Genomic DNA, 27,239 nt, shown 5'->3' on the forward strand with positions numbered 1-27,239 from the left:
GCCAAGTTTCCTGGAATAAGAGAATGTCATTATGCCCTAGAAGAACTTCTTTCAATCTTTTCTTTCAGGAAACTGGGACCACGGGTATTCCAGGAAACTAGTTTCGTGCTCCTTTGTCTAAAGACAGTTTTCCTCCACTCCTAGTTTTAGGATGATTTGGGAGATGATCTCTGTAAGCTTTGCTATAAGATTACCGCTTACACTTGAACCTGAAGCCAGGCTCGTGTCTGTCACTTTTAGTTCTCTAGCTTCACCTTCTTTCTTGGAACCTTGTCCCGCCCCAGAGTGTTCCATGTTAGAGAGGACTTCAGGCCTACCGTTCTCTCCGGTGTTGTAAACCATGGGTCCACCTCGCGCCAGATCATTTTTGTTGTTGAGTAATGCCTGCTGCGCTCTCCATGATTGATGACCAATTTCCACGAAAAACTTATCCCCTTTAAGAGGGAATTTGAAATAGTTGATTTTTTTAACCTGGGACAATATCACTGATCTACTAAGTGAATTGTTGTTGTTGTGTCTGACAAGCCTTAGCCATACTTTTGGAATTATGTAATCAGACACCTCCAGGTCTTTCTTTTCTGCTGGCATTATTGGCACATTTTCGTCTTGCTCCTCGGTGCAGCTCCTACCACTTGAGGACTCTAGGTTTCTGAATTTTCCTAGGCCGTTCCAGGAATAATTTTCATTTGAGCTGGTCCGTAATGATACTTCCTCTCGGGTGTGTGGAGATTGACTGGGAGTGCCTGTTCCTGACAAAGACATGGGTTTTACAGTCGGGCTCAGAAAAATTGGAGCCAATTTCATAGGGATCTTTGGTTTTTGCGCTTGAACTCTGCACTGAATCGCAGATTGAGATAATAGAGGCAGAGATTTCCGGTGACTTATTAACATCAGGTAGTGACACATTTTTCAGAAATAGATTTACTCCTGTGTTCTTTACACCAGGATTTTTCTGATTTTTTGTCTTCTTCTGAGTTTTTCTCTGCTGTGGCTGCAGTGTTCTGGACTTCTTCCCTTATAATTTTGACAGGAGTCTGAGGTCCAAGCGGCAAGCGGCATCGGTAAGAGAAATACCTTCAATGTTCTTATCCTTAATTGTCAACGTGTTTTCTAAAACCACCACATCCTCGTCCATGACCACATTTGCTAATCTCCTAAAGTCTTCTAGGATTGATTCGGATAGTGGGTTGTCATCGAATATTGGGTTGCCTCCGGGGACCTCTTCGATCGGCGAAGGACCAGAGGTTTGTAGGTTCAGGGCTTTCGATGAAAGATCTTTTAGGAGCTCGTGTGTAGTGTCATTCTCCTTTTTCCCCTCTTTGAGTAAGCGGAAAATTGTGCAATGTCAAGCCCTTGTTTCACACCTTCCACTTGGGTCTCTTTAAGGGTGGGAATTAGAATGGTGTTCATGATATTGCTTAAGCTCACCATTGCTGATTCACACTTTACCATCTTGTTCGACATTTCCAGCAATACACCGGCTTGGGTTTGGACTTCTGATTTTAGAAGTTCAAATACTGAAACCAAGGAGTTTAAAACAAAACTTAGGGCCGCCAGTGTGCTTTCGATGTCATGGGAGGAGGCACCTTGAGAGGCTTTAGAAGAATTGTCTGGAATGTCCTGCATTGAAGGTGGGCTCGCCTCTCTTTGGAGATTAGTGTTGGGTGCAGTGTTTTGTCTACAATCCCTTTCCAATAAGGGGGCCCTGACTTCTCCCTCTTGAGCACAATCAGGGGATTGCCATACGCTGTCTGTTATGTCTTCTATATAATTGACACTTTTATTTATTTTCCTAGAGAAATGGTTGTTGATTCTGCTCTGGATCTTCTTTGTCGTGATGGTATATTCCAAGCCCCCCTTCCTTCCTTTTTGTATGAGGGAAATAGGAGCAATTTCCCCAGCTGTTTGATGGTCATATGAATGGATAAGTGTTTGTGTAGTTATAGGGTTCTTCCCCTTCACCCCGGGCCTGCTCCGGGTAAGAGCGTTTCTGATCAGGCATGTTTTCCACAATAGGGGTACTGCAGAGTCTCATTTATTGTCCTGCTGACAATAAAATACTAGGAGAGCGCGACCCGGGTAGAACAAAGGACAATGCTGCTTTGGATCAGGTAAGAGATTCAGTGGGCATGGGGGCTATTCAAGAAGCATCTATGAGGCTAAATAAAGAAATAAAATGTTCAATTGCCGCCACAGGTTTCCTTCTATAGGTTTCCTTCTATATGCTCTCCTTTCCTGGAACAAACCAATAATGCTGCCTCTACTGCTCCTCAGAGCCAAACCACATCAAGACAACATGAACACAGAATGAAGCACCGCACCTCACGCCACCGGGCTACACTCTGCTACACTCTGCAATCCAATCCGCCTTTCAGCTTAAGGCTCTGCAGCTCTGCAGCTCTCTGCAGCTCTCAGGATACTAACTCCCAATGTGCAATATACAATGGAAGGCATGGGAGGTTTTATTGCCATATGAAACCCTCCCCCAGCCTCCCAGCCACAGACGTGTAATGAGCTATGAGGCACATAGCGCGAAGCACACAACACAACTTACCCGGTCCAAGTCATTGGCTTAGAAATCTCAAAAGTATCCGGGAGGTCCAAAAGGAGGTCCAGAAGGAGGACGCTGTATGGGTGAGTTGAAGAGGGCAGGGGGGCACTCCTCCGAGGGAAAACAGCTCTCCGTCCCCTGTCTGTAGTCCTCTCAGTGTGCTCCGACTGCTCACGATCATCCATGATCCTCCAGTACCGGGCTAATGCACACTAGAGGAAAGAACCTACAGATGACCGTCAAGCCGCACCACATTACGCTACGCTCTACACTCTGCGTGCCTGCGTGTCTGTTTGGCCGCTTCCGACAGTCACACCAAAGGTTTCCAAAGGTTTCTGCGCCTTGCGCTTCTGACTCCCATGTGGGTTGAACATCCCTAAGCCCAGCGGTGGTTCCAGGGAGGCCCGGCACATTCCCCGTCCTTTCCCACAGGGAAAAGCTGTAACACAGGCCAGCCAGAGTACCAAGATGGTTGGGGTCATGTCCCTGGCCTTGAGCCCCCGTCTTCCATGTGGGTTGACCATCTACAAGTGCAGCAGCAGTCCCAGGGAGCCCTGCCATGGGTCGCCTCCCTTCCCGGGGGAAATTCTGTAACACAGCCCAGCCAGAAATCCAGGATGGTTGAAGGTGATATCCCCTACCTTGGGCATCCATCTCCCATGAGGGTGTACCATCCCCAAGCCCAGCAGCGACTACAGGGAGCCTCGGCAGGGTCCTGTCCTTTCCCAGAGGGAGAAGCTGTAACACAACCAAGCCAGAGCTCCAGGGTGCTAGGGGGGTCATATCCCTGGCTTGGGCAGCTGACTCTCATGTGGGTTGAACATCCCCAACCTCAGCGGTGGTTCCAGGGAGGCCCAGCACATTACCCGTCATTTCCCGCAGGGAAAAGCTGTAATGCAGGCCGAGCAGAGTACCAGGATGGTTAGGGTCATGTCTCTGGCCTTGGGCACCCATCTCCCATGTGGGTTGACCATCCGCAAGCACAGGCTGCACCTTTGGCTGGGCTGCTTTACAGATTTTCCCCCTGGCTTGGAATGGGACGCAGCTGGGGCTCCCTGGAACTGCAGCTGGACTTGGGAATGGTCGACCCACAATGGAGACAGGCACTCAGCATCTTTTCCAGGGTACCCCGGCAGTGTCCCCAATGTTTCCCATAGGGAGAAGCTGTAACACAGGCCAGTCAGAGCTCCAGGATATTCAGGGGTAATGTCCCTGGCCTTGGGCGGCTGCCCCCCATGTGGATTGACCATTCCCAAGTGCAGCGGCAGTCCCAGGGAGTCTCGGCTGTTTCCTCAACCTTTCCTGGAGGAAGGTGTCTCCCATGTGGAGCGACCATCGCCAAGTGCAGCAGCTGTCCCATGGTGCACCGGCAGTGTCCCCATCGCTTCCCTGAGGGAAATTCTGTAACGCGGCCGAGCAAGCGCTCCAGGATTTGTCTGGGGGTAATGTACCTGGCCTTGGGTGGCTGTCTCCCATGTGGGTCGACTGTCCCCAAGTCCAGTGGCAGTTCTGGCAGAGTCTAGCAAAATTGGAAAAGAAAGGCAGGCACCACAGCATTTCATTAATGTGCTCTCAGTTTGTAGTAATCTTGAAAAAAATGTTCATTTATTACAAAATGGTTACAAAAATGGTTATGTAAAAGCTTATCTAGTGAACAATATATCCTATGCCACACAGCTCCTAGAAAATGCAAAAAAAACAAACTGGGTGAAGCTACCCAGTAAAAAAGATGCTCTCAGACTGCTCTTTTAAGAAAAAGCTGCAGTAAATATTTCAAACTATTAAGTAAAGTTCCATTCAATTGTCCTTTTTCACTTGATAAGTACAACTATTATCCGATATTATCAATTAGTAGTGCAGAATGATATTTAATTGATTAAGTTGGGGCTAACGGAAAAGGCTCATAGCCAATGTATTTCGTAGCTTAGCTCATCTTCTGGGCTCAGCATTACATACATAAATAATTCAAAAGGAAAGTAATGCCAATGTCATCAATCCGATTAACATAATTCAGTGACGAAATGCAAACAAAAATCATGATAAATACATACCAATTAAGTTCATGTATGTATAGTCGTGAAAAAGAAAACAACGGAAAAACTGTAAGAATCAGGGTTGTTGATCATACCATAGTCATAGTCATGGTTAAAGTAATCTCGGAAGGCACAACACCTTGGTAAGGGAGTCTTTTGTATCTGTAAATAATAATAAGGTACCCATTATAATAGCCACAACCGCATACTCTGTGCGGAAGACTCTCATCCCTGGTTTTTAGCTTCATCCGTGTATTGGAATCATGGATAGCTGTTTGGGATGGATCTGTAAGAGATCCAGGTATTAATATAAAACGCTTTGTGTGGATGTTGTTCTAGTACTGCTCTCAAAGGTGGCATGGACGTGTGCGCGCATTAGTTTGTTGGTATATGTGTTGCCCAGACAACCAAGGTCATTGGTGCTCATGTGCCGAATTTAATGGCTTACATCATCGACGCCTCACATTCCGGACACCCTGTGGATACAAGGAGGCCGGGATTGGTTGGGTCTGGCTGAACAACATGAAGGGATATACATACTTAGTGGTATGCGCACAAATATAGGTCATGTTATACCAATAGCTCTAACTTCCTAGAAACCCAAGAAGGACAATTCAAAGAAAAAATTAAATAGAATGAAAATGCAAATAAAAAAATAAATAAAAACAATGATAACAAACTCCTGCTTTCTAAAGCTTCCAACCAGAATATTCCTATAATCCCGAGCATAGAGAGTGTAAATAAGAAAATAGAAACAAAGGAGATAATCAGGAAATGTGCCTATGTGAAAGGCATGAAGAAAGCATGTCAATAAATGTTAAAACTTAACCATGACCAATTAACATACAATTCGATCAAGAGGCAGCAATAGAGTATCAAATACAGCTCAAATAATCAATCTCCTCATTAGTGCTGAAGATATACAGTACAGTTCTGGAACAGCAACCAAGTTTTTTAGATGTAACATAAATAGTTAATCTCCTCATTCATCCCATTGGGTGTACGGGTTCCCAGATGATCAATCCTAAAGTCTTCCTTTGGTCGAGTCTTTTACTCATGTTTTCGTGTGTATTGTGTCTTGTCACCACTTCAACAATTTGAAATCTAATTTGAGATACATTGTGTTGTTTCTCTGTCCAAAGTCTGGCTACAGCCAAAATCAAATTTAATTTCCTAATACATGACCTGTGCTCGTTCCATCTACGTTTTGCCAACCTCTTCGATTGCCCAATATAGCATAATCTGCAGGGACATTTGTTGCCCAATATAGTATAATCTGCAGGGACATTTGATTGAGTAGATGATATTAGGGCTGTCACATGTCGCATAGACCTTTAATTTCATCTTTTCTCATGTTCGGGGGTTGGTTGGTGATGTCCCCTTTATCAATGTACTCACAGTTGCTGCAATGGAGGCAGGGGAATGTACCCTTATGGTCGGTACTAACCCTTTGTATGGGAGGACTAGTCATAACCAGTTGGTCTCTAAAGTTCCTGCTTCTCTGGTAGGCAAACACCAGAGGTTTCTTGATAAGATGATCCACTCTGAGATCACATGTCAGAGTTCCCTGATTTTTCTTTATAATGTTCTTAATTCTGTTGCTTTGAGTAGAGCATTTTGAGACTTACACAAGTGGTGGTCTGTGTGTGACTTTTACTTTGGTGTTAACAGTTCTTCGTGTTGTATGCATGTTGTCTTGGAAGAAGCTTCTTTCACTTCTTCTGTTCTGTATCCTCGGGCAATACATTTCTTCCCCATGTCTGCTAATTCCCATGTGTAGTCTTCAGGGTCACTAACAATGTGTTTGACCTGTAGCATTCGGCTATATGGTAAATATTTGATCAGGCTTGGTTGGTGAAAACTTAATCTGTGTAAAAATAATTTCAATTAATATCCTTGCGATAGATATTAGTTATATATCCAGTTGTTCCTAATCTGATATTGAAATCCGGAAAGTGTATTTCCACCTTTGATATTTTATGTGTAAATTGTATTCTCGAATCGAAATCCTTGAGGTCATTTTCTGTGCCTGTCCATATGTCAAAAATGTCATCTATATTTCTGATCCAGAGCCTGATGTATCTATGCCATAATGGGTGGGTAAGGACATGATCAATCTCATAGTTGTGCATAAATCAGTTCGATATGCAGGGGCAATGGTGGCACTCATAGATGTTCCCGATACTTGTAGGTAATGCTCCTTATATTGAAAATAAGAATTTTCTGCTATGCGTTGAAGGAGTGCTCAAATTAATTATTTACATGCAGGAATCTCATCTTCTCTTGGTAACATCCATTCCATGGTTTCCATGCCTAAATTGTCGGGTATGGAGGTATATAGGCTCTTAACATCCACAGGGAAAAAGATGTAGCTTTGGTGGCACGCTACTCCTTCAAGTTTTTGAAGAAAGAAGGTTGTGTCCTTCACATAAGTGCTGTTTTTTTGGACTGAGGTAGCTTCACCCAGGTTTTCTTTTTTTCGCAATTTCGACAGGCTCCTCAATTTTCCACGGAGGTAAAGGCTGTAAGGCAGCCCAGCCAGAGCTCCAGGCTGGGCTTGGGGATGGTCGACCCACATGGGAGATGGGCACCCAAGCCCTGGGGCATCACCCATGACCATCATGGAGCTCTGGCTGGGCTGCATTGCAGAAAAAAAGAAGAGACCTACTTGTGGTAGAAGTGATTGTTGAAGCAAAAACAATATGTTATGAACAACAGGTTTAAATGCTATTTACTATACAAATCTTAAACACAATGCCGTGCTAATTTTCAAAAGGTAAAAACCTTTGGTTGATCGAAAGCTGTACTTTGAGAAGCATGGATGCAGAGAGGCATTTCCACTGAAATTAAACTGTGACCCATAATCTGTTGGTTTGGGCTCTCTAGGAGAAAGATGTCTGGTTGTCAATTAGTTGCAGAGTCCTTTGAAGCGCTTGAGGAGAGGAAAAATCAACATGGGCTAATTGCCACATGCCCAGTAAGTGTATTTGGGAATCGAAACCTAAGAAAAGGCAGGGACTTGGAAAGTGAATGAGGCTTGTGAGGCAGGGGTTTAATTAATAGAAGAATACTTTTTGTTGCTTAAAGAGTGCATATGCCACAACCCTCAATCCAGACTTTTATTAAAGGTGCCAGAAATCTCATTTAAACCATGCTAAAATGATTTGTGTGTGATAAACATAGAAGTTATTAAGAAAAAATTGATTTGGGCCTTACCATGATTCTGAGAGATTTGAAAGTTGATGTGATGGTGAAGGACACAGTTATCATGTGTATGATGAAGTGTCATATTTTTCACTAGTACGGTCTATGAGGAAATCAAGAAAACCTGTACCTCCGCTCAGGAAGGGCATGCCGAGGTACAATTAGTATGGTCTCAAACACATATATCATCATGGGGTTATTTGAAAGAATCAAGGAATTATTACAGTATGAGAATTTTCAGAACAAAAGATGAAGGAATCCTTAATTTGAAATTATGTATGTATTCTTCTCCCTCAGCCTACATCATACATACCTCCCAACGTCTGGTCCTATCAGCAGCCAGTGGATATTTTGGTGGGAGGTGAAGGGAACAAGGTAGCCAATCCTGACCGTGGGAATCATGACAAGGTTTCTGTGTTCCTAGTCATAGAAAAGGACCACTTTGCATCAGAACTGGGCTTTTTGTGAATGATTCCAGGAGAGAGCTGCTGCTGGACTCTTGCGAGGAACAACTAGCAGAGAGGCCTCAATCCTTGCATTGGAGACAGTGGCTGGGACCCAAACCAGAGGAGCAGTAGGAGTCTGGGCGCAGGAGAAAATCCCTGACTAAAAGCCCTTGTCCAGACCTGTGCTGTCCTCAGAGGAGCCCTGCTGTTTTCCCTGACCAAAGCCTCCCATCTAAGTAGATTCCCAAAGCCATCAATTGTGTGTGGAACCACCTGCCTTTATCCCTTTCCCTTAGTGGGTAGAGGGAGTTGAAACTGGGTAGGCCCTTCGCACAATTTATTAAATCTTACTCAAACTTATTTCCACATTAGAAAACCACCCCTTTGTTGATATCAATTAATTCCCATCTAGAAAATCACGGGATGAGGATTTTTAGAATTCGAAACTAACAATAGTTCATGCCCATGTGTTAGAGCCTGTATAGCCCATAAAGACCCGGTTGACTGGCTCTGTAATCCTTGCTACCGCATAGATAGGGGGGGGTGGCCATCATCCCAAAAAGAAGTACTCTATAAAACACCACCTTTCAAGTCAGTGTAGAGGGTGTAAAAAGAAATTCTCCATTCCTTTTAAACCAGAATTACAAAGTATTGTATCCCAAATGATTTCATTTTTCTCTGACCTCAAATTATCTAGTCCAGCTTTTTATTTTCAAGTGTGTTGAAAAACAATGTTCATTTGTATTCCTTTTCCCAACCTTGCCTTTTAAATAATAAGCCCAACAGGATTTTTCCCAATGAATTCCTTTCCCAAACAGCCCCTTTTTAAATCAACAGCAAATGATTTTTCAATTGTGTCCTCACTTCCTGCATCTTGCCTTTCAATCAAAGGGGTCATAATAAATTGAGGCCTGGAGGCCTGTGGACCCTGTATTAGATTGTGAATGTTTTCTGTAGGTTAAATTGAAATTAAATCTGTGTAAGTTGTTACTGCATGTTTCAAAATGTCACATGTGTTGTTTTATATAACCGAGTCATAGTTGTGATTTTGGCTGTTGCCATAGCATTGGTGGCCGATATTAGTTTCTCTGTCAAACCTTGACTCAATAAATTAATAAATATATATTCTTACTACACACAGGCCTGTTTCCTAGTCCATTTGTGACACCGGGTATTTGTTGGGGTTGGGTGCAAGACAGGTTGGAGGCCTCACCAAAATGAATTTCAATAAACAGTGCTTTGGGTGCGTGCCACCTTGCTTGGGGGAAAGGAACTCCATGAGTTGAGTGTGACCACATAACAAACCGTGACAGCATTTTTTTTTTTTAGTGGGCCAAACGTTACAATGCAAAATTTAAAAAAAAACACACACATTTTATGTGCTATATGAACCATTGGAGGGATTTGCAACTAATCTTCAAGTTCCTTTACCCATGGGGCAAAAATCTTTTTGGGAAACACTTTTGCTGATTTATCAAACAAGTGTATTCAGCCATTCAGGTGGCTGGGAATATGGATGAAATCTCATAATAACTGCCTGTATTCTATTGGCCACTCGAGTACCTTCTTCAGGTGTCTACCATATTTGTGGAGCCCCCCTTTCCCACCACTTCCTCCTTTCACATTCCCCTTACCACAAGACTCCACCTGAATCGCACACCACCCATCCGACCCTACCTACCTCCTGTTCTCTAGAACTGCATAATCTCTCTCAGGCGGCTGCCTCCTGACACGGAAATAGAAAAGGGACTTGCTACCATTTCAGTTTTCTCGTTATCAGTGGTGGAAAAAACGTAAAAACCATTTGCACCCATAATGGAGTACTTGAGTATAAATAAACTGCCACATCCTACCTTATGCTTGGCATGGACGACCATTACTGTAACTCTACAAACCGAAAAGAGTGACAACCACTATATTAGCCACAGAATTTAAAGATATTCAATGGGTTATATGTCGCACCTAAATATCGCGATATGACGGTGACCGTCACCCTATTATAGTTCTGCATTTCTGCTTATATATATACTGTAGGCAATTAATTAATGTGAGTTGTCGTTATCTGTAAATATGCTTCTTTTTATGCTATTTTCACTTCATCTCTTTTAAAAATAAAACATTAAAATGGAAAAAAATGAGATTTCTGTCAATGCTAATGCCAGATTTTTGGAATGGGATGGAGCTAGATTGTAGGGTTTTATTCAGGCAATGAGTATGCACATGTGATTCATGTTTAAACGGGGCATGGTCTGTAGCAATCAGCCCTTTGTTTGGGGGAGCACAGGGTCATTAATAAGCCCAAGTTCAAAGTTGTCATGAGAGAAGCAAGACTCTGGGTGTGAATAGCTTTAAAATATTTATTTATGTGAGATGGGCAATCTCCCATAACAAATACCAAGATGCCTGCAGCAATAGTCAATAGAAAAGAGAGCATGTCCCTTTTCTATTTCCATTGTGGTGGTGATAGCAATGGAGCATAGGTGGACAGGAAGAAGGCGCCCCCAGACCAAACAGGTAAGTGGGATGGGGAAGGTGGTTGCAGGGATTCCATGGGACCTGTGGACTGTGTGAGGGGAGAGAGGTAGTATGAGGAGGGTGCCTGAAAACAAATAGAAAATGGCAACGCCCGAGAGCTGTACTCATTTGACTCAGAAGAAAAGGGATGGTCATGACATTGACTACAGTCTCTCTGTGAGAATACAGTCCCTCTATCAGACTGCTTGCTGACTATCTGCCTCTCTGGGGGTTCTGGGCACTGTGCCTGTCTACTCTCTGATGCATTTATTGAACTTTTCGACCATCTCTGTGGCCCGTCCATCAGCCACAATCCATCATCTACAGACACTTGTTTCATCAGCACCCAATAAGGGTGCAGTAGCCCGCTCTTGAATGTTCTTTATTGTCTTTTTCTACTGTTCTCAATTTGTATAATGTTATTTATTGGTCATTGTTCTCACACTTGAGTACAGTTGGTTTTCCTGAATACTGCACCCCCAACTTGCCTCTTAGTCGCTACTTGTATCCTTTATTCCATCTTAGTGTTGCTCCCATCATTGCACCTATGTTCTGACAGTCATAACAAGTCTATGTTTCTCTCTATACTTAGTCCTATCCCTACTCACTGGTCTTTACTGACTAGCCACTTCTTAACACTCACTGGCTTCTCCAGTGTTCTCACACATCCGGTGGGTGGCAATGTCCTTGCATGCTACAAATTGAATGTTGCCCAAAAATAAAGATACAACACCATTATACCAATGGAAGATAGAAAATGTTCAATGGTGAGACATTAAGTTATGGGCAATGTTGATGTAACCATTACAAGTTACCAATATCTTACCTCCCTCTAATTGGCTGAATAGAAAAAAAGGGTATCTGCAAGAGCATTGCTCACGTCCCAGCTATTAGGCATATAGTTTAGTCAAAATGAAGAAACTGTTTGTCTCTAGTTAGATTGTAACTCCTAAAACCCACATTGAAGGGGTCATTTCTACAGACAAGGCTAAACCATAAATCTTTCAATAGGAAACGGCTTGCAAGGAGTGGGTGGGCAAGAGTAAGTGACTGTATAGGCCTTTTGTTCTCTATGTGGCAAACCTACACTACATGGGTGAGCAGGTGAGAGGATGCATCAGAGATGCCCACCTTTTCACCCCCTTTTCATTAATTATTAATATGGTATTTATTGAGTGCAAACCTAGCTTCAGGAAGCAGCTGAGCCCTTTATAATCATAGGGGGAATGCCATGGTGAAGGAGGCAGAGAAAGCCACTTAGCATGGCCCATTGTAAAAACATGTTTCACTACATTGAAGGTTAGTGCCTGCACCTCCTTATATACAGTTAAAAATAAGTAATTATAAAATTGGGGGCAATTTTAACAGACTTTTGCCATTCCTGCGAGCTTCATGCCCTTCCTCACTATGCTGGAGCAGATAAGATGCATATGAAATAATATTTGCCTGATGGACAATTTACTCCAATTGCATTATTCACTTTTCTTTATGGTGTAAGCAAGTCCAGTTACATTTGTGGATTGTGACAATGATCTCTGCATTAGGATATCAGTAAAAAAAAAAAAAAAAGATAGAATGTGCCTAATTCTTTCTTGCCACATTTCAGTAATATGTTCTTTGTAAAACAGCATGCCTGCCTGTTTAACTTGCATGTCCCAAGAGACCGCGATATTCGTCCTAGATGGTCACTGAACCTTCTTAACTCACAATGTCACTGTAGCCGAACCGCTGTAGCTAGTATTGGGGATCTAAGTCCATTTTTGTGCCTTCCCCTGAACTCCAGGGCAGGAAATTCCTTTGTGTGATTTTGATCTTCGGCGGGAGTCCTTTGGACTCCCTGCCCAGGCTCCAGAGTGTCTGTGAATGCAGGAAGCGAGGGAGGATTGCAAAACTCTGCAGCCATTTGTCTTCCAGCTGAGTGAAAGATTCCCGTTCAAACTGTGTGGCAATGTAGTTTGAACGGCTGGGTTACTACATAAAAGTCTGATCCTGAAAGCTGAAGTAGTAGTGGACCACTGGAGCCAAAACCAAAGAGGAAGATGAAGAATTTGCAGCTGAAACTATTTCCCGCTGCCAGAGAGCCTGCTGTGTAACCGGATCCTGCTGTATCCCTTCCTTCCAATCAACCTGGGGACTTCTGAAATGGTGACCCTGGCCCAGAGCCAGATGTGACCCATTAGTCTTAAGGAGAGCTGCATCTTGAGCCATCCTATGCCATGCTGCGACCTTGCGGGACTGCAATAGCCCAATGCCCTGGCATCTCAAGTGATTGTGCAGTGCATGGTTTCCAAATTCCAAATCTCACTGAAACTTTGTTGGCATCCTGCTGAATCTCCAGAGGTACAATTCCAGTCCAAAACATCCCCTCACCAGAGTGCTGGACCATTCAAACAATAAGAATTTGGGCAACAATATTCTGTCTTCTTCTGTGCTCCTGAAAAAGACACCACATCCACACAGCCGCATCCAGCCACAAGGAAAACATTGCCTGGAGCCTTCCACATGATCCTCGCTGCAAAAGTCCTTTCAGTGCCTTCTGTCTTCTTAATGAAGGAATTCAATGACCATGTTTTTGGCTGCAGATCCTGAAGTCCTCCTGCTGAAAAATCTACCTCTATGCTGAGCTGGCTTGGGTATTTACTTACCTCTTGTAGTTCTGGGTTTCTTTCTGTGATTGGGAGGCCTCTCATCCAGCGCACCCAGACCCCTGCTGGAATCCTGATAGCGTGTCTTCTGTGAAGCCCCTGGACCCTCAGCTAACTCTAAAAGTATTTACTTGTTCTAACAGTCTTCCTTAGGAACTCTGACTTTTGCTACTTAAGATCCTATCCTCACCTGCCTGTTGGACAGTAGACCCTAGTGAACCCCCTTCTGCCCCTGCGAACACTCATGCTCCAAGAATAATGGAAAGATTTCTAAGGATTGGGCCTTTTGTCTAGAAAATAAAGTTACTTTCTTGCAAAAGAAGTTGGTTGGTAACTGGAACTCTGAGAGTAAACAGTTACAAAAGGTATTACTTACCTTAGAAAAGTGCAGCCATTCTGAAAAGTATATGTAAGATCTTTCATTCCTTAGAATCTGTTTCACAATTTAAACAGAGAGCGGATGTAAGGCTATATTACTCACCTGTGATTTGGTTGTGCCTCTTCCCAAAAGTAATGCTGTCGGTTTCTCCTCACTATTCCTGTTAGGATAAATGTATGAGTGTCCCCAACTGGGTCTTGCTTCCCCTGACTTGATGTTAGTCTGTCCAGAATAAGTCTGTCTTAAGTTTTACCTACCTAGAATAACTTTGAGTCATTCATAAAGTGTAACACTGGAGCTTCCTTTCCCTAGTCTGTTGTAGACAGACACAAACATAGTCTGAGGTGTATACCTGCCTTTAAGTTGCTTATAGCTCCTGTAAAAAGTGTATAGGTTTTACTTACCTTCAGTGTAACTGTGCTATCCTAAAATGTGTTAGAGCTATTGCTTCCCTTAGTCTGTGAACTGAAAAGCAACTGTAATTGAATATTTCACCCCAAGGTCCAACTCCTGTGAAATAACTCTGTTATCCTGAATCAGATATTTTTATACTGTTCCTAGAATCTGTGTTTCATCAGATCAGAAAACATATTTTCCAATTGATATTACTATGTAATTTCTTGAGAGCATCATGGTACAGCTGATAGGGTCTATAACCCTGGTATTAATGAAGGTAATCTAAAAGTACTTATTGGCTTTGACTTACTCAGAACTCCCGTTAGGTGTTCCAAATTAGATAATTTGCTTTGGTCTGTGTACCTTCAAGCATGTTGTTGTGTTTTCCTATAATGCTTTTATATGATCTGTGCTAGTACTTATTTCCCCAAGATTTATCTGGGAATACATCCTATTGAAAAATGTATGTTTAAATAAACCATGTAGTCTTACAATACATAGGCCCTCATTAGGAGGTTGTCTGAATGGGTTTACCAGCACCGGTAATGGTGCCAGTGCCGGTAAACCCATTCTGCCCTATTACGAGGTCTCCTCACGGGACCCGCAATGGGCACCTGGTAAAACCAGGCGTCCTTACCGGGTCCCGCGAGGAGACCAGGGAGCTAGCCCGTTGTTAGCTCCTTCCCCATTCCCATTGAGCCCTATAGGGGCTCGAATGGGAATGGGGATGGACTGGGTCCGGGTTCCTTGGACGAGGAATTACCGGGTCTGCATGGCCAGGTAAGTCCTCATTTGAGGAACCCAGGCTCGGTATGTGGTAAGGAGGCAACCATGCCGCTAAATTGCTGCTCCAACCTCCTAAGGGCCATAGTGTTTCAGTGCATCTTTGGACCATTTGTATTGCAATTTTGTTTTACTAATTCTACAGCCCTCTCTCCTTCCTAAGATAAGCCTGGTCGCTGCTCTGTCTACTCTACCCTGAACTCAGATTGCACAGCCTTATTTTTTTTATTTTTTTTTTCAGCATTTGGTTTCAAAATAAACCTTACAGCTATAAAATGAGAACAAGAAAAGAAAAAACAAAAACAAAAAAGTACAGAAACCTAAGAGCAAGGGGTAGTATTATACCAATAAATCAACCATTAACCTGGTATACAGTCCAAAACAAAAAAAAACACAGTCACGAATTACAGCAGATTCTCTCCCTGACCCTCCCACTGAGGAAGGAATCATACAAAAAGCTCTTGCTTTTCTGTAGTCACTTCAAATGCTTCTTGACATCAGCCTTACCCACCAGTCCTCCGGAGACATTGTAGAGAATTTGCTGAAGAAACTGCCCAACCATTTAGTCCTCAGGTCCTTCACCCTGGACAATTTAAGGTGAGATGGAATAAAGTTTCTCTGTTGCAGTTACAGAACCTTCATTGGTAATTCCGCAGGTCAGCTGATTTATGCACTTCTGTAACTTTTTTAGTAGGACACAAATTCAATCTCACCCGCAGGAAGTTGGCACGCTTATACATGCATGCAAATTTGACTATGTAAGGCAGCAGTGAACCCCTCGCTCTGATATCCTTGAAGTTGTTGCCGTAGATCTTTGAGTTGGCCTTGTGGTCCACTGAATGGATCCAATCTAAATCATAGAGCTTTCTCTTGACCCTAGCCACATTTATCCATAACAACTCACCCGATTCTCCCAAGTCATCCACTATCTCTTTGCAGATTGAACTCCAAGTTTTCAAAAGGATCTCAGAGGGCCTTGACATTGCTTTACCAATCGCTGCAAGACCTCCTTCCAACTCCTTTGTGCAACATTTTCTGTAGAACGAGAGGGTTTTCCAAACTGTGATGGAGTAAAGGGAGGTTAGACCCAGTTCCACCATGATGACCTCAATTGGGACGCAGTTAGGCAGGCATAGAACCCTCCTCCAAAAAAGACCTTCCAGTTTTCCCCAAACAGCAGCTGATAAAGAAGCAGAGGCTTCGGCACTATATGTTAAGATCAATGTCACTTTTAGATGAAACATATCAATTACTGGAGTCAGGGAAAATGTGCAGTAGCGCTTCTGAATTATATATGTACACTTGGACTCCTTTTGAGAGGCTAGTCTGTCAGGCGACACTTGATTATGTTAGTCCTACTGCTTTAGAGTTACTATTGATCCATACATTCTGTCGCGTCTTATCTGAGTTAGGCGGAAAAAGAGCCTGCTCAACCACCTTACAAATATTATTTTGTCCACATACTCAGAGTGCTAGAAATGCGCCAGACTTGGGCATAAATTAAACTTGAGTAACACAACTGTATAAGTCTAGCGCATTTCTTGCACTCTGAGTATGTGTACAAAGCGCTTCTGAATTATACAATCTTGAGAAGATAAGTTCTTAGTTTTACTATGCAAATGTACTTCCCTTTGAGCGTCGGCTGCACTGTCATTTAAACATAGGCCAAAATATGTGAGTGTCGAAACTTCCAGAATTTTTCTGCCTTTAATACACCATGCCTTTGCTACAGCAGTTTTCTTTATTTTTTTCGCCAAAAATGTGTATCCTTCATTTTTTAGCATTAGTTTTTAGACTATTCATCTCCACCTACTTCCCCAGGGCATCTATCTCTCTTTGTAGCCCGACCTGGGTTTGGTTAAGGAGAATTCAATTGTCCGCGTAGACTAGGTGGAAAACATCTGACAGAGTCAAACACTGTCTATACATCTGAAATGAAAAGGTTAAAGATGGCAGGTGCCAATGGACATCCTTTTTTAAGACAGTTGAATGTTAGAATTGAGTCACTCGTGAGCCCTTTTCTATCTAAACTAACATATAAAGATGTATGGCAATGCAATCATTTTAAAGCTTCTCTTACGTACGATGGACATCCCCAGGCTTCCAATTTTGCCCACAGACGATATCGGTCTATGGTATCGAAAGCCTGAGCTAGATCTCTTGCTGCCACAAAGAGTTCTTGGCCATTATTCATCTTAAGCTTTGTCTGGAAAATGTTTAGGAGGAATAAGTTCACCCATGTCCCCACCCCCTTGATGAACCCTGCTTGCCACGGGTCATATTGAGATGGAGATTTCGTCCTGTTTGCACAGGCTTTGAGGAGCAGGATCCAAAAATGTTGCCACTGACATCTAAAAGGGCAATGGGCCTGTAATTTCCTGGATTCACCCTAACGGCCTTTTTATGAATCGGGACAATTGTTGAACAAGACCAGGAAGTCAGAATTATTTCTTCACGTATAATTTGTTCAAACCATTGCCACAACTGGACAGCCCATTTATCAGGATCTTTCTTAAGTTGTAAGTTAGTCATTCCGTCAGGGCCTGCCGCTCTTGAATTACTTGCACTGTGAATCTGATTGTAGATTTCACTCTGAGTGGTAGAGAACACCCACGGCTGACCCGACTAACCATCCTGCAACATCTGTAGTCAATTCCCTAGCTGGATTTGGCCTCATTCAAAAAGTCCTACTCCCAACCCATGACAAGGGTAGAATCCTCGATTGGAATGCAGAGCTTAACTGCATCACCTCCATCACCTCTATTGAGTCACTACTCTGGAACAACCATTCCATAGTATCCTTCAATCGATAAGACTATACACCTCCCAAAATTCTTATTGCCCCTTCCATGCCTACCAGGAACAAAAAGAATATCACTGTAGACAAACTCATGCCTTTCTACTAACCCCTACTTAAGCCTTCCCTAACCATTTCTGACCCATCCTACCTGGTGGACCTTTTTAACAAAACCTTGACCACAGCGCTAGACAGCATTGCCCCCTAAGAAATGTGCAAAAGCAAACCAAAAGCTCACCTCAACTCTTGGTTTACCCCTAAAGTTACAGCACTCTGAAATGAAAAAGAAAATGTGAAACTTCCTGGAGAAACAATCCAGCCTCAATTAATAAAGACATCCTGCTCACAATTTCAACCAGCTATAAAGAAGAAATTCTGATAGCTAAAAGGGACACCTATAACATTAGGATTAAGAAAGCTAGCTCAAGTTCACGAGAATTAGTTACTATTGTCAGTGAACATGAATCTCCTATCCCCTCGACCGAAAACTGCAACAGGGACAAGACCTGGTGCACTAAAATTCAAGAAGCTCTCTCCAACAAAATCACCATGTTTCAAAAGAAAATAGCAGCCAAAAAACAGAATCTCATTTCTCTACATAACAACCCTTCACCTACTCTTCCGAAACTTCCTCAGCAATTTAAATTCACGCCAGTATCCACCAAAGAAGTTATCGATATTATTATCTCACTCAAACCCTCCAATTGCCAAGGTGACTCATGACCAGCTTCTCTCATCAAAGAACCCGCAAAAGAACCTGCCCCTTTCATTGCCACCTTCATCAATGCTTCCTTCCGCACAGGCTCCATCCCAAACCAATTTTGAATTACTCATGGGTACTCCCACTCTTAAAAAAGCCCACACTCTACCCCAACATCCCCACCAATTTCCGACCCATCACCACTGTACTGTTTCTCCTTAAAATCATTGACAAGGCTGCCTATAACCAAATTCAAACATACCTTGAGACCCACAAGCTACTTGGTCTCCCCCAATCTGGATTCAGACCCCAACATGGGACAGAGATTGCCCTGATCGATCTGAAGATTCAGATCAATACCTCAAGGACAGTGGGATACCTGCTCTTTTGCTTCTGTTGGATCTGTCTGCCACCTTTGATCTGGTCGACCACAAGGTACTCTGGCACTTATCCACTGCAGCCCACTTTTCAACAGAGGCAAAAGTGTGGATCCAATCTTTCCTTAACAATAGAACCTTGAGAGTCTTCTCTGCCTCAGCAGCAGCCAACCCCATACCTATCACTTGTGGTGTCCCTCAAGGTTCTTGTGTGTCACAGACCATGTACAATGTGTTCACCAAACCTATGTTTGATGATTTTGACCATCTGGGTGTCACCTACACTAACAAGGCAGACGACACCCAGAACCTCCTGTCCCTGACAGGTGACTATGAGAAAGACCTGGCTCTCATCAACAAAACCTACCTCATCATTCAGGCCTGGATGGCCACCCATGTTCTGTGTCTGAATGATGAGAAGACAGAGTTACCTCTCCTTGCAATATGAAGAAACATAGTAACAAATACTGGTCATTTAATATTTATGGCAATGACATAAAGGTGGCTAATGAAGTCAATACCCTGGGTTTTTACTTAGATTCTTTCTTGAGTCTGCACAAGCAGGTTAATGCAACAGCCTCATAGACAGCATATACATGCAAGCTTATCCGTTCTTACCAACCCTTTCTCTCATCAGAAAGTTGCATTACCCTAGCACGAGCACTGATTTTATCTAAAATATAGTACTGTAATGCCCTCTACCTAGGGGCCAGTAAATTCATCATTAACAAGCTCCAGGTCTTGCAGAACAATGCCTAGGCATCTCCAGGCGGCAACACATCTCAACTACTAGAAAGAATAACAACTGGCTCTCCTTCCAAGAAAGAATCCAGCTCAAAACAGCCTCCGTACAAATGCCTTAACAACTTTGCCCCCCAATATTTGGAAGATACATTTGTCAAAAACAATCCCATTAGACCAAACAGAATGACCAACATTGGCTGCCTAAGGGTGCCAAGATTCAAATCAGGGGGAAGGAGTTCCCCAGTTATGGCTGCCCACCTATGGAACTTCCTTCCTCCCACATTACGTACTGACCAATCCTTCTACAAATTCAGAATGACACCATACAATGGCTACTCTCCTAGAACACACCACAATAGACCACCTACTCATATCCTCCCTCATTTTATCCATTCTTAAGTAGTACTGTACTGTGCATGAACACACCGGGCCTCATTACGAGTTGGGTGCAAAGGGATACCAGGCACCGGTAAGGACACCGGTTCCGGTAAGCCCTATTCCGAGTTCCCTTAGCAGGTCCCTTCCTTAAGGCCTGGTTTTACCAGGCCTTAAGGACGGGACCCGTTAAGGGACTTTAGAGCTAATAATGGTACCGCAATTTGCGGTACTGTTATTAGCGCCTTCCCCCTTCCCATTGAGCCCTAGGGGGGCTCAAATGGGAATGGGGAATGGCTTTTTCAATGGGGACTTACCGGATTGTCCCCATTGAACAAGGGCGGACTCGGTACCAGTATTGGAGGTAGTCATGGCGCTAATAGCACCATGATTACCTCCAAACTCGGAATGAGGGCTACCATGTTTCTATTTAAGCGGCGTATCTTTAGTTGCACCATATGTCTTTGTGTAACTGATGTACCATGGGTTCTTTATGTACTTTCTTCTCTGTAACTATCCATGTATATGCATATTCTTGTAATGCGCCCAGATACCTCAAAGTGTGGCGTGCACTATAAATTATAAACAAACAAACGGACCAACCGAACTGGGATCCTCATACGGTTGATGATTTTTAGGACCTGCAAATACAGACTCAAGATTACTTTTACAATTTTACGCCAAGATCAGATTTAATACCAAGGCGTCTTGTGCAGCGTGTAAGTGACTCAAGTCCCTCCACATCTCCACATCATGTTTTTTGAGGAAAGGAATCGTAGCATTTTTTCCACATCCAGTTGCAACATCTGATGATTAAGCTTAAGCAAATTCCTAAAAGCTTGTTTCAGCCGTCTTGAGCTTACAGTGGCCTCCTCAGTCTTTCTTAAGGAATTTGCTCTCAGTTCTTTATTTAAGGCCTTTTTTCTCCTGCAACCTCTGTGTCATATTTATGACGCAATGAAAATCCAGCTTTATTAGATGTTGGAAGCATTGCAACAAAAGCCCTGAATGATTGTTGCCTGAGGTAGTTCTTGTTTCACATCTGGTTGTGGGTAATCTTTATGAGATAATGGATGCACCCTCACCCGATTCCTACCCGACTGAATTTCCAAATCCACATTTTGTCTCATACAACTCTTTGATGGCCAAGTAGCAGCTGAAATCGCTATAATATTATGGTCACTCTGGTCAGTTTCCAGCACTACCAAATTAGATAGCTTAAGATGCAAAGATTTTGAGGCAAAAACGTAATCAAGCACTTTAATTTCCAAGCCCCTTTTCCATGTTTGCTTTAGGGGCGATCATCTGCAATGTGCCTATGAACCATTCTGTCTGCCAGTTCTTGTCTCCAAAGTAGCCCTCTTAGCACCTGCAGAGGTGTTGATAGGAGTAGATCTAAATAAAATGTAATGCCCCATCAAAATAAAACAGTAGATAAATCAAAAACAGTAGATATTTAGATCCAATACAAAAGGACTTCAAGGTTGGAATAGGAGGCCCTTGCTTCATCAATAAGGGAAAACACTGCCATCATAAACCTCTTGCTCCACGGTGATGCCACATTCCAGTAGAGATTTACCAACATAACCTTCTTGGTGGGGCCACTCAAGGATGGCCCCATTTGTAATATAATTCACTGGATCAGCGGCAAGTGTTGAAGTTCAGATATAACCTCATAGCCCCTAGAAATTCTTAGGGCTATTAAAAGACCTGCCATTGGTCTACCATTCTGGCCTTTTTCCGCCTGATTGAATAATATGTTGAACCCATCCAAAAGCAGAGGGGACCTCAGCCACATCTCCTGCAGAAAGACGATGTCAAAATCGTGGAGGTTGGGAATGACCTCTCCCAGCAGATGTAGAAACCACCGAGTACTCCAACTGCAAAATCTCCTCTGATCGTTCACAAGGTGGTCCCGTAAGGTCCCCTTGTCTGCCCCAAGCTATGGGCGGGCATTTCCTTCAGCTAAGGCCCCCACCAGCCATTCCCAATCGTCTCTTGCCAGGTTGTGACGAGGCCCCAGCTGAACTCTCTGATCCTTATTCGATCTAGTATTGTTATCTGGAGTGAATCTGGCTGGTCTCAATGTGAGCGATTGGGAGGGCGGCCTGGAAGATAGTTTTTCCTCTCTTGTCTTCCTTCTAGGAGGTGGAGAGAGAGCAGTTGAACATTGGGCCTCCCGGCCTCGTGAAGATACTTCTCTGAATCTTACTTGAGGCTGTTTGACAGAGCTTGGACTTACCATGTCATAGTCTATTAACCTAAAGCCCAGTTCTAGTATTTTTTCGCTGTCTGTCATCAATATGTCTTTCTTGATTGTTGATGAAAGATGGATAATTATTTTGTCCAGTTGACCTTCATCCTGGAACTCCACTAACAATAGGTCTTTTGATTTAATTTGGTTAAAAGCTGGAATAATATTCAAAAGATGCATAACATTTGGACCGTTCAACGTTAAATTATACGTGATGATCAATATTCTCTCCAATGACAGTCCGAGCCCCCTCTCACACCATTGGTGGATTCTTTTGAAGGAGATGTATATTCTTAATTATACTTTGCTCAAGTGGGATCTATTTTAACCTGGAGGATTATAGGTTGATTTTTTAGTGACTCCCCTTGGGAGTGAATTGAACTTTTGATGATATTTGCACAAAACAGCCTTTTCTCTGCTAATGTTTTAAACCATGTAGCAACAGGGGAAGGTAGCTTTTACTCGTGGGACATCCTTCATGACTCCTCCAACAACACCTCATTATCAGGTGTATCCAAAATGTTATAGTCACTGAGGCCCTCTGAAGAGAAAGTAACCCTTGAAGTACATCTTATTGTTGGATGTTTGGATGCCCTTTTAGGTGCTTTCCCTGAAGGCCTACAGCCTCACTTAGTACCTCTCTCGGGCTAGAGGCTTCAATTTGAGTGTTTTGACTTGGGCGCCTCTCACCCAGTGAGAGGTTAGTGTCGTACAATGAAACTTCTTCCTCCAAGGAGTAAGTAGAGGGGTTAAGTAAGTCTACTGACTCTTCGTCCAAGGAGCCATCCGACTGCCTTGGTATATTGATTATCTGCCTGCCCTTGTAGGGGACGAGGTGAGTTCCACCTCTCTCTGTGTACTTGAACCCATAGAACTTCTTGGCTCTAATGTAGGGATTGGTGTAGGTTCTGTATTGATTGCCTTATCCTCCCCAATACAGCTGGTAAGGAAGGATCTATATGGAGTTGACTGGAGCCCTGCAAACTTACAACAGTCTTTTCTTTTGCAAGCTTCCTCTTTAAAGCGATTCTCTTGGTTTGTGGTGACTTGATATTTGATCTGCCGCTCTCAGAAAGTTTAGAAAACATATCATATTTCTTCTTAGAGTAGGCTAGCAGCAAAGCCCCCATGCCTTCTGAGTCCTGTAAAGCAATGGTGAGAGGGGCAAACAGGGCAATAGATGAGAGCTCTGTAGTTAGTTCCTGTGCTGAAAGGGTTTCTTGAGCATCTGGGGCTCATTCAGTACCTCCTGAACCCTCTAGTATGGGGCTCACCGGCTGCAGAGATCTTATTAGAGGCAATGTGGCACTTTGGTTAGAAGCCTGTCTTCGATCCTCAGTTCCAGTAACCCGGAGGGAAGCAGTCAATGCTCTTGGACACTCACTTGGGGTCTGGAAGGAAGCTCCCTGGGAGACGTTGCTCGTTCTTTTATTTTTGTCTCTTGTTACAGTGTCGATAATTTAAATGGAGTTGGTATTTTTTCCTTGTTTCTATCGAGCTTATCTTGAATGCCCATCACAAATCCCTCTAAGAATACCAACTTTGTATGCTACATTGCAATTACAGTAGTCTGGTCCCTAATATGATCGCTCATGGTTTCATGCAGTTTCATGAATCGGTCCAGACTCATTGCCAATGCTACGATTAGGTCTGTGTAAATAGGAGGAGGATGTGGTGCCTGATCTTCTACCTGGGCTGCCGCCAAATCCAAATGAAGATCTTAATCGGTCAGTTAACATGGAGAAAAGGATAAGGCTGTCGTATGTCCCGTCAAATGTTGATCCTTCAAGGAATAACCGGGTGTCCCCACCTTGACTTGAGACCTTGTGCAGGCCACCTAGCGAGCACCTGGATGAAGGTATCTTCTAATAGGTTTGTTGTTTCTTTTTGTAGACCCAGTCATAATATCCTCTGTAGGCTCTGCTCTCCTTTTTAACGGAGGGCATTCCAGTACCGTGCCTCCTTGACGGCTGGGCTCCACACATGGAGGCTCCTTCAAATTGACTTCACCCCCATCCAAAGGCGCCGCTCACAGGCAATGACCCGCCGACCAAACCCAGTCAGCTTGCTGCATTCCCAAGGGCGGAAGCTCCCTCACGGTTGCTCCTGCAGACTCTCGCAACGTCACTGTTAAGGTAGAATGGGCATCTGACCTCCAATATGAGAAGCGAGATTTCAGGGACCTGGATTCTGGAGCAAAGCTTCTCGGCTGCCAACATTTTTTCAGGGTGGTGTGGTCCTGTTTCTTCGAAAATTACTTGCCCGAAATGTTAGCAAATCTATAGACTCTAGTGTTGGCAACACCGTCCAACTTCGAAGTCATAATTGAAGCATCCAATGTTGTGACTTCCGCTGAGCCCAGTCCTTCCCCCTGAGTATGGGGTTGCATTAGAGGTACCATATTTTGGAAATCCGAGCGCTGAGACTACAAGAGAAATTCCTCCAGCAATGCTGTACACTGGACCTTAGGACGCTACACCACGCAAAGGGGACCATGATGCATTGGGCGGAGGTATAGTCACAGAGGTCTCAGCCCCCGACTTCCCCATTGTAGTTGCGTATCTATAGTTAATGATTAATTTGGGACTAAAGTATCAGTCTATAGAATGCTCAGGGCAGAGCTCATTGTAGCTGCAATATGGATTTGTATGTCAAAGGGGTAACCCTTTGACTTGGCGTCGGCCTTGACTTCCAGATGTTGCACATTCAGCACCTCGAGAACTGTCTTTCCTACACAGTGTTGAACTATAGAAGGGACACGTGGTGAACTGAGGGATTTCGGTCTTTGGGTCTCCGGCAGCTGGCACATGGAGGCCAGGCCCTCTCTGGCCAAAAGAGTCTGGTCCTCCATCGCTTTTACAGCGGTCCGACCACGGGTGTATGGGTCGGTAGTCCTTGGTGTGGAGTGCAATGAGTGATGGTACTTGTCTTCGCCTCAATACCCTCCCTCTAGGGCACGCCGCCTATCCACTCCTCCCATGCCCTTAACACTGCAGGGTTCTTAGTCAAACAGTGGATGAGAGGAAATAAATGTACTTAGAAATATAGGCAGAAGTATCAACTTCCTCTTACAGGCAAGGGTGAGGGTCTGGCGGCACTGCAAACTGCAGACTGACACTTACCGGCACTTTGCAGCCCTTCGCAGTCCCACAAGACTTTGAAGGTGCAGGGGCGGGGATGGAGCACCTCATCAGCTCTACACAGCGTCCCCATCCAAGCCTCTGTCTTAAAGGTGTAGGAGATATTGTAATATCCACAGAGGCTCTGGGCAGGATACAAAGTAAAAAGCACCAGCACAAAAAGCAAAACTGAACTGGCAGGGCTCATCACGACTGCAGACTGACACTTGCCGGCACTTCGCCTTATACTGTGGAGTCTTGTACTGCCTCAGTTGAATGGTTTTACTAACAACTTAGCAAAAACTGTCCGAACAATGTTGCTCACTACATTTACTCTAAAATGTGTGACACAGCCTTCCCCTCGATCTCTCCCGTAGCCTCTTTCTCTCCACCACCTCTCCCCTCTACCTCTTCTACTCTCAACTACTTCTACCCTACCTCTCAAATCAAAGTAGCATCAATTCTCAAATATATAGTCTCAATCACCTGCCCTTATCTCTCTGTGTTCTTTACAATATCACTAGTGGACTCTTCCCTGCCTCCTTCATATCCCCAAGTGTCCTACCTCTGTTGGAGAAAACCTCTTTTCAAAGGGACTTGAGTGGGTGGTCTTTAGCCGAATCACCAAGTGCCTTGGGGATTATGGCCTTGGAAATCCACTGCAATCTGGCTTCTGTAGTAAAAACACTCTACTGAGACTTCTCTTAGGCATGTGTTCATCTTGTTTGCTGATGCATAACACTTAATACTCTCTTCTTTACTTTTTGACATCTGACACTTTCAAAACTGGCAACCACTCCTCTCTCCAGCTCACTGTTCAGGACTCTCATCTGTATCTCTTCTTACATGGAAGGTCCATCCTTTCTAATCTCTTGGAACTCACAAATCCTTGACCCACTCTTCCCCATGTCATCAATCCCCCCCATAACCAGTCATTGGACCTCCGCTCTTCAGCCCTTAAACCTTTGCACTAAGAAGATGTATCTCATCCTTTGGCTTTCACAATCACCTCTTTGCTCATGACACTCAAATCATGCTCTCCTTTCACTCCTTCACCCCAGCCATCTCGAAATGGGTTAGCAACTGACCCACCACAATTCATCACTGGAAGGCTCTCTGCTACCTCATGTTGAACTCTTAAAAATTGGTAGTCATCTTTCTCTCAGCTTCCAATTCGATCGCTCCTATGCCCTCCCCGCTCCTACCCCTTTCTGACTGATCTTCATGCTTCCACATCACGGGTTGCAACTTTGATAGCAACCTCCGACTGCTCATCACTCTCCCATTCTCTCTTTTTCCCTCTCGCCCTGCTCCATTGGAACCCACTGCCCATCACAATAAAAGCCATCCGCAGTGTGGATCTCTTGAAAACTCAATTTAAACTTCACTTACTTGCTAAAGACAGATCTTCCCCAGGCCCTTTCCCCATATTCCCAACCTGACTCTAGCACACCCTCCGGCAATGCTTAATGTATCTTTGTATATTTTATAGTACTCCCCTGTAGTTTGAAACACTTGCACCCCTTAGGTCAATGTTACCTTTGTAAGTCACATTTTTTTCAAATATACTTTGTTTCTGTTTCTTTTGTTTTTCGCCTGCTATATGTCCCGTCCTACTTTTATATAACCCTCAGAAACTGGCTCACTTGTTCTCATCGTTGTGCTATTGTACAAGCCAAATGCCCCCAACCCCCCCCTCCAGACCCTCCGCCATGCACCCCTGGGGAATGCCTCTGTCATCTCTAAATGAGTGTGTTATTGCAAACCATTTCTGATCAAAATTGGCATCCGTGTTCTTCAAATGTATACACATAAGAAGCCTTAACAAAAAAATCATCCACGTAAAGCCCAATTCTCATTACAAATGATGGAATAGCACTAGCACCAGTGCAAAGGTTTGATAAAGAAACTAAACTGCAATG

The sequence above is a fragment of the Ambystoma mexicanum genome, chromosome 3q (genome assembly GCF_040938575.1).
Source record: "Ambystoma mexicanum isolate Mex_15411 chromosome 3q, UKY_AmexF1_1, whole genome shotgun sequence".
NCBI lineage: Eukaryota > Metazoa > Chordata > Amphibia > Caudata > Ambystomatidae > Ambystoma > Ambystoma mexicanum.